The sequence below is a fragment of the Pseudocercospora fijiensis genome, assembly GCF_000340215.1.
Source record: "Pseudocercospora fijiensis CIRAD86 unplaced genomic scaffold MYCFIscaffold_6, whole genome shotgun sequence".
NCBI lineage: Eukaryota > Fungi > Ascomycota > Dothideomycetes > Mycosphaerellales > Mycosphaerellaceae > Pseudocercospora > Pseudocercospora fijiensis.
The window spans coordinates 63469-72755 of NW_006921537.1; positions in this window are offsets into that span (position 1 = coordinate 63469).

Below are 9287 nucleotides of genomic sequence, written 5' to 3' on the forward strand. Positions count from 1 at the left end.
CGTGTCTCTGCCTTAGTAATTACAATCGGCTAGTAAGTAGTCTTTATTAAATTACCGATAGACTCTCGACGTCCTAAGAAAGTCGATTTATATACTTTAAGTACTTCTAAAGAGGCGCAATTACATTTACGCCGCTATCGCTATTTGTTATATCTTTACTCTATATTAAAACGACCTCTTAGTAATATATCGAAATCGAAGCTATCGAAGATATTATAGAGTAGCGCTCCTTCGAATCCTCCGGACAGTCTTAAGAGGCATATAGTATATTAAAGCCTACCTTATAATAGTTAAAGCGGAGGTGTGTCTATAGACAATCTACGATAGCTAAGAGAAGATAGAGTTATACGAGCTTTAGTTATTACTTCTTTGGCGATGTTCTTCTTTTAGGTAATATTAGTATATACGTATAAACATAACGATGTAATAGTAGTAGCCGTATATAAGTAACAAGTATACGTGCTCTTAGCGAATAATCTTAGAATAGCTAAGGTAGGGTAGGCCGAGATTCCCTTACGGGCCGGTTAGAGTATCCGAAGGATTATAGAAGTCTCTTAGTAATATAGCCTTATCGGCTCTCCGGACATATAAGAGTGCTAGCTTAGCGCTTCGAGTATAAGTTAATATAGTAATAGCTCCTAAGACTACTAGAATCGGAAGAGGAAGACTGTTACGATATAACACTATTGCATATACGATAGTAGGCAGCGGTTACTATCGACCGCTACGGTCGCTATTGCTACTAATAGTAGGACTATTATATAGATAGCTTGCCTCGCGGTACCTTAGAGAATATATCAACTTTTGTACTATACAACCGTTACGATACCTTCGTACTATAACCGTATGCCTAGCAACTTAGTAGCTTCGCTTAACACTTAGTTAGCTTCTATACTAACTACTAGTCCTCTACCCGAATCGACCCCGGTCGTTATAGCTACGACGAGAATCGACGCGATTAGCTACAGGTCCTACCGATCTTCCGCCGATTACTACGATTTAACTCCTACCCGTTACGACGGTACCTATTCGATTTACTACCCTTCCGTACTATACCCTACCGACGCGCGAGCGCCTTATCGGCGATCCTATTAGTACCCCGAGGAGACAGTAGTAGTAGTTTCTACCTTTAGTAGTAATTGCCTACTATACCTAGGTCTAGGGGTAGCCGCTTTCCCTAGGAGGACCTGCCCGATAAGCTACGCTCCTCTACCTTTAGTCGGTTCTCCGTTGTTGTCCTCCGTTTAGAGACTATCTCGCCTCTACCCTCTTACTAATAGTTTACCCGCTTGCCGTAGCTCCTTCGGACTCGCTTCTAACTCCGGTAGAAGCCTCGAAATTAGCTAAGCTAGCGGTTTAACCGCTACCCTAGTACTACAATCTCGGATTGCCGGATATAGAGCCCTATATCCTACGTATCTGTTCCTACATTTAGAACTACGTCGATTATAGCGAGAACTTCGCGACCTAACTTAGGGCAAAGTACGGCCGAATCGACTTGCTTGCCTTATACGTTCTATATTATTACCCGCTCGTAGGAAATCCGCCGCCTCTATAGGCTAAAATCGAGGAGCTCTACCTAGACGCCCTTAACGGTTACAACTTCCTAGGATAGTAGGTAGTAGATAAAGGAATCCTAACCAAATCGGTTAAGGAGCTTAAAGCCGCGCTCCTAACGGTGCGCGATTTACGCTATTACCGTTAATTCTACCCGGAGATCTATCTACTACCTATAGTAGAGTAGCGCCTACTAGCCCGACCGCCTTAAGTCCTACCGCGGCCTACGGTTTCGCCTATTACTACGGTAGAAATAACCGTGCCGCCGGAATAGCGTCCCGGTTCGCCTAATAGCTCGCTTAAATCGGTTTTCTTACGGAGGCTACTTAAGCTACGGTACCCGGCGGACGAGAATCCTTAGAAGCTAAGGGGGCCTCTACCTAAGACTTCCCCTAAGGAACCGTTAACCGGGCCTTCCGATCTATTAACGTCGCCGTTCCGGGATATCGGTCGCAGCTAATTGCCTCTAATAAACGACGGCCTCGCCGACCCGTAGGCTAACGAGCCGCGTAGTCGTTTCTAATATCGTACTCTAGTAGACGCCTCGTAGACAACTAAGGAGATCGATAGGGCGAATATCGCTATATAGTAAAACCGTTAGCGTCGTAATTATCTTCGCGAATTAGCTAGACGAAAAGGAGTCTATCTTAACGAAGTCGTATTAGACTTTCTAATAGAATAGGCGATTTTACCGCTATCGGCTACGCGTAAGCCAAGTCCGCCCTAGCCGAACCCGGATTAATACAATTACTAGTAGAGGGCAGACGTATATATAAATGCCCGTAGGTATAGCCGCTTACGTCGGGGCGGGTTTGCGCTAGGCGATCCGCCTAGTAATCCGCCTAGTAATCCTCCTAGCAATCTACCCGGAAATCCTCCCGACGATCCTCTACTACCGCTACCTAGTAACTTCGATCCGGGTAATTCCTCTCGTAAGCCGACGTAGGGTTAGCCTTTGCCCTTTCCGCTATTAGACTTGTAGGGTCTGCTATAGGAAGGCAAGAAGCAACGCTAGAAACACTATCGGTATAGGGATAATCCGAGTAAGGATAGATCTTTATCTAATAGTAAGGATTCGGACGACTCCGATTAATCCTCGTCGGATAACGATAGCTCCTTAGATAGTAGTTATTATAGACACGCCCGCCGTCGTAGACACTGTTAGTATTATCGGGACTACGTCGTAGAAGCGCTAGTTTCTAAAGCGAGTTATGTCTAGAGGTACTACGCCCGCCCCTAGCGGCTACGGTTCGATCTAGCGTATCTTAGGTTCTTCGATCCTCTACTTAGTATTACGGATTACGGCGAGAGAGACTACGCCTTAGTCGGGAATAAGATAATATACCGTTCGGTATATACTTTTATCGAAGCGGCTAAGGATTATACTTATATTATAGGGCGAGAGACGGTTCGTCTTAACCTCTCTCTTTGCTTTCGAGGGGTAGCGCTTAGTTAGTATTATAGTTACCTTTCTAGCCGCAACCGAGTAAAGCTCCGCGGCGGACACGGTCTAAAGCGCTAGGAACGTTATCTTAGTAAGAAATAGAAGGTCCCTCCGATAAAGGCGATAGATCTCCTCGATAAGTAACGCTACGACCGGTAGGATATTACTTTAGGGCGTTTAGTAACAGACTTTATTATTAAGACGGTGCGACTCGCTAAGGATACCGGCGTACGGAAATCGAACCGGCTCTTAGAAGCTTACTGTCGAATAGACCCGCGCCTCTAATTAAATATAGACGAGCTAAATCGTCGTATAAAGGTCGATAAGTAGGTTACGTACTACGAGAAGTAGGTATTAATCTAGGAGTATATGCTTTCGTCCTCGTTTAATCGTCGCTAAGACGCTACGACTAGGAATAATAGCCGCGCTAGTAAGGCTACCTAGTAGAACCGATACGAAGGGAACGCCTCTTATACTCTAGCGAGCTTCGCTTTAGTAAGAGCATCCCCTAACTACTAGAACCGCGATGCCGACCGACCGAACCTACTACGCCCTACTAATACCTATTAGCAGAATCGCCTACCTAACGCCCCTTAGTAGAATCGCCTGCCGCCGGTAGGAAATAGTAAAGGACCGTCGAAGGGTAGTAGCCCTACCTTCCTCCTAAAAGACTTAAAGCGAGTCGATTCGCGCCTATTTAATCGATAGGATAGAAAGCGTAACGATCGAGCTCGTAAGTAGGCTAACTTTACCGATAATAGTAAGAAAGCAGGCGATACCGTAAATAATGCTAACTAAGCCGACGACGTCTATCGGGAGGATAGTTAGGAGGATAATAGGAGAACCGACGCGGATAATTATAGCTATTTTAGTAACGCCGGAGAAGACGCCGACTACTTTACCGACCTATACGACTCCGATCCGGGCTTAGGAGCTTACTTTGCAGGCATAGGCGATTGCTCGCTATTAGCGTTAAACTCGGTACTATAGGCTAAAGCGTCCCTACTAGCGGCGATCTAACTATTTGCCTCTACGAAGCACGCTTATAAGGTCTGTAGGTAGCGATTCAAGTTAGGCAACCTTCTATACTAGTATATTCGCAAGGAGTATATAGGGGCGACGACGCCTTCTACTATTATCGAACGCGTATTAGTAAACCCGGAAGTGATTTAGTCGAAGGCGCCTCCGTTAGCTTAGCAAGGTTACGTATTCCGGAATTAGCAATATATAACTTTCCCTCTTCGGTTGTTACTATCCGGTGCGTCTATATAGGTCTGCCTAGATACTAGCTATACGCTTACTATTACAGAAAAAGACTTCGTTTTAAGCTATTACCCGGACGTAGAGGTACGTAAGCTACGCGAACCGATCGAAATCGGCGGCATTGCCGGCGCGTATCGCTCCGGGGAATACGTCGTATTAGACATATTTGTCCCGGTAGCTAAGACGGACGGTATAGTCTCCCTAGTACGAATAACTCGCAAGGTTTACCTAGTTCCTAAACTAAAGGCAAAAATCCTAGTCGGTATAGATACGATTGCCCTAGAGGGAATAAAGATCGATATTCCTATACGGACGGTTACCGTAGCTAGTTAGGATAACGCCCGCTTTAAAGTAGCCGTTAAGCGTAAGAAAGGGAAGTCGGTCTAGCGCCCTATAAGGCTAGCGGAGGACGTAACATTAGCGCTGCGTACGGTCGCCCTCGCTCTAGTTAAGTACGGCGGCGACCTCCCTAAGGGCCGGGATTTTATTCTTAACGCCGGTTTCTTAGTCTAGCTAACTAGTAATATATAGGGATTGTCGTTACAAGCTCCGCCGTTAGTAACGGCGTATAATTAGGTCGTAGACGCTAATTTTTCTTATATATACATTCGTAACGATGCGACGACTCTAGTAACGATTCGAGCTAGATAGCTACTCGGTTTATTAAGTAATAGGACTATTGCTAGGGCCTACTATATCGACGTAGCCGACTACGGACTAGCGGGATTGAGTCCTAACGCTTTTACGGCTACGCGGGATATGCTAAATGCATAGCGGGAACACTAGCACGCGTTAGGCGTAACGATCTATAGTAACGATAACTAGGTAGACTAAATCGCTATAGCAGTCGAGCGGTACCTAGAGCTTTTTACGGATCGCTAAACGGTAGTCGATATTCCCGAGTACGATTACATGCCTATCCTAACTATACTAAATTACCTAGATCTATTACCGCCCCCCCGTATAATTAACCTAGGCAAGAGGGATCGTAAAGTAGTAGATAAGATATATAACGACCTATACCGCTAGGGGAAGATATAGTATACAACCGAGCCTACGCCCTTCGGCTTTCTAGTGTTTGTCGTATAGAAGCGCGTTACTAACGGTAAAGGTAGTATAATTAATAAGCCGCGGGCGGTAGTCGATATACGCGCCTTAAATAAGGTAACGATCCCCGACAGCTATTAGATACCGCTCTAGGCGGATCTCTTTATATAGTTAGTAGGGTGCTAGTATATTAGCACTATAGACTGTCTAACCTTCTTCTACTAATAGGGCGTAAAGCCGGAGGATCGTTACAAATTAACGATTAATACTTATCGTAGCTAGGAACAGTACAAGGTCGCTATTATAGGATATTCGAACAGTGTCTAATTCGTATAGCAGAAGCTAGATTAGATCCTTCGCGACTATCGCAGCTTTGCGCGAGCTTATATCGACGATATCGTAGTGTTTTCGAAGACATTGCCTAAGTATCTCGATTATCTAGAAGCGGTCTTTTAGAGGTTAGACGCCGTAAGGATTAGCATTAGTCCGAAGAAGACTTTCTTAGGCTTCCCCTCTGCGACCCTTTTAGGTTAGTACGTTAGCGGCCTCGGTCTAGCTACGAGTAAAGAGAAAATCGCAGCGATTACCTTACTTTAGTTCCCGGAGAACGTATAGAAGCTAGAGTATTATCTCGGTCTAACTAATTAGTTACGGCAATATATCCTATACTATGTATAGATAGCGGCGCCTCTATAGGCGGAGAAGACACGCTTATTAAAAGGGGCGCTAGTTACCGGCAATAGTCGTCGCCGGTACGTCGCTATTACGACGCTAGGTAAGAACGATTAGTACCGCGACGAGCTAGTAAAAGCGTTCCGCTTGTTACAATCGATGTTCTACGAGCCCTCCTTCCTATACTATTTCGACCCTAACCGTCGCTTATACGCTAATATAGATTCCTCTAAAGAGTTTGGCTATAGCGCGGTACTCTACTATATCGATAGGGACCTAGACCCTATTCTGTCTAAGGGAAAGGCGCAGTTGTTTCCTTATTACAAGGTTTAGCCTATTTTGTTCTTAAGCCGAGGCCTAACTTAGGCGGAGATACGATATTAGCCGATAGAGCTCGAATACTCGGGAATCGTATAGATAGTAAAGAAGGTAGGCTATTTAATATATGCTTTATCGAGGCCGACGACTATCTTTATAGACTACTATACCGCGGTCGGTCTTACTAACTCGGTATCGATAACTATAACTACCGATATAGGTAAGCAGAACCTAAAATTAGTAAGGGCATCGATATTCCTTTCCTAATATCGAGTCGATATAGTTTACCGTCTAGGGCGGATATACCTAGTTCTAGACGCCCTTAGTCGACTTCTAGGGAATACGGAGTCGCCTAAGCTAACGCCGGACGAGGAGAACTTAGACCCGCTCTCTTACTATACCGACGCTACGCCCTCTTCGGCCGATCTAGAGGAAGTAGCCTACTTCTATACGATATTAGTAGAGCTAGATCCGGATTTCCGACGTCGGTTAAACCGAGCGTACGATAATAACGAACATTAGTCTAGGGTTTTACGACTAGTTCGATAAGCGTAGGCGCGGAATGCTTTAGAGCGTCTCTATTCGGAGGGAGCTAATATACCTTCGGTAACGAAAACGCTAGTTCGGTATAAGGGTAGCAAAAATCCGGACCTATTCGTAGGTAATAAGTTTAATAGTCCGCTAGGCATTCGATTCTTCGAGAGGGACGGCCTCTTGTATTTCCGTAACTAATCTTTAGGGCGTAAGCGACTCTATATCCCTCGAGCCTTAATAGGCGAGATCTTCGAGTAGGCTTACGATAACCGTTGCTACTAAGGCTTTTAGCGCGTCTTCGACCGCATTTAAGCTTCCTTCTTTATATATCGACTCGCTCGCTACCTTCGCCTCTATTTAGATTATTGTTACTAGTATCTCCTTTTGCGTATCCCCCGATACGCTCCTTACGGCGAACTTTACCCGATCTAGAATATAGAGGGCCTATACTATACTATAACGATAGATCTCGTAACCGCCTTGCCGGTTACGACCGATAGATTTAATGCACTATATACGATTACTTATAAGACGTCTAAGCGGGTAGCAGTCGTCCTAGGTAAAGAGGACTAGAAGGCCTACGACTAGGGTATCGCTCTAATCGATAGGCTTTGCTTAATAGATATAAGTATGCCGGTAGTGCTTATCGCTAATCGTAATCCTCGCTAGCTAAGCGACTTCTTTAAGGGCGTTTTCTCGCGCCTACGTACGAAGCTAGCTACGTCTACGGCCTACTACCCTTAAACCGATAGTTAATCCGAGCGAACTAACTAAACGGTCGAGACGGCGATTCGTTACTAGTTAGCGGATTATCCTAGCGAGGATTAGACGACGTTTATCCTATAGCTATAGGCTACGCTTAATAACTCCCGCAATGCGACTACCGGTTAGTCGCCGAACGAGGTTGCTACGGGCGTAAGGACGAATCTCGACTCGCTCGATATACTATACGACTATCCGTATAATAGGGCGGTAGCGCGTAGCTATATCTAGAAAGAAGTCTAGGACGCGATTGCTTAGGCGAACGTAAAAATAAAAGAACGGTATAATAGCAAGTATAAGCCCCTATTCCTTAAGCTAGGTAACCGTATTATACTTCGCCTATACCGTAGTTACGAAGTGCTAGGTTAGTTATACAAGTTTAGCTACCGTTTTAAAGGGCCTTTTACGGTTCTCGAGAAGGTCGGACGACTAGCCTACTATCTCGAGTTGCCGCTATTAATACGTATCTATCCGGTAATATCGGTTTCGCAGTTAGAAAAAGCTCCTAAAGACCTAGATCCTTTTAAGAGAACTATTAATTACGAGCCCCCGCCCGTCGTAGCTAAGAACGGTCTAGGTTCTAGCGACGAGGGCGACTCTTACGAAATCGAGCGCTTTCTTAGGCGACGGACCGTCGTCCGAAGAGGCTAGCCCGTTCTCTAATACCTAGTAAAGTAGAAAGGGTATAGGAGCGCCTATAATATATAGTATAATATCGACGACTTAACGGGCGCGGACGATCTTCGTAAAATCTACGATAACGTATACCCTTTAGAGGAGGTACCGCTATCCCGTACCCTCCGTAGGGTAGTAAAGCGGACGAGAGCTCGCTAGCCTTTTTTAGAGGTTACTAGCTCCGCCGATAAAGGCGAGGCCGGACAATCCCTCGCGGTTTGTCGCAAATCGATACGACTCCGTAGCGCGACTCCTCCTTCGGAGTCGTAATCCGCCTAGGCGTGCCCTTATATCGTTATCGTAACTACGTTACTTAGGCAACCGTTATACGTAGACGCGGGCTATCCCTTATTTAGTATCGATCTTTCCGGACGATAAGAGAGCTTTCTATTAATTACTAACGACGAATAGGAATGGCCCTCGAGCGCGACAACCGCGTCTATTATAGGGAACGTAAAGTAGCAGCTTTTTAGCAAAAATTTCTATAGTACCGATCGCGATATAAGCGCCTAAACGTTATATTATTCGAGGCGGAGTTATAGCGCGCGTCTCGCCTATACTATAAGGCCGATACGCTCGACCTCCTCTAAGGAGCGATAGCTAAGGAATATCGTAGAAGCGAGGATCGAGACCCTTAGGATACCGTAATAGGGAATAGTAAGATTAACGCTCCTCGCGGGGAACCGCTACTATTAGACGGTCTAGGATCGGCCGGATAGTCCTTGTTTATTACCGGCTCGACGCCTACGCCTAAGCTAAAAAGTAAGGCAAGTAATAAAGATATAGTATTAGATACTACGGTTAAGAATTATACGGCCGCGCCTAAGCTAGAGGACCTAACGGACGAGGCGAATATAGTATTAGATACTACGGTCGAGAGTCGTACGGCCGCGCCGGAGCTAGAGAATATAACGGATAAGGAGGATATAGTATTAGACGAAACGGTCGAGAATCGCATAGCCGCGCCGGAGCCTAGGGCCGTAACGAGTAAAGAGGATATAGCCTTAGACATCCC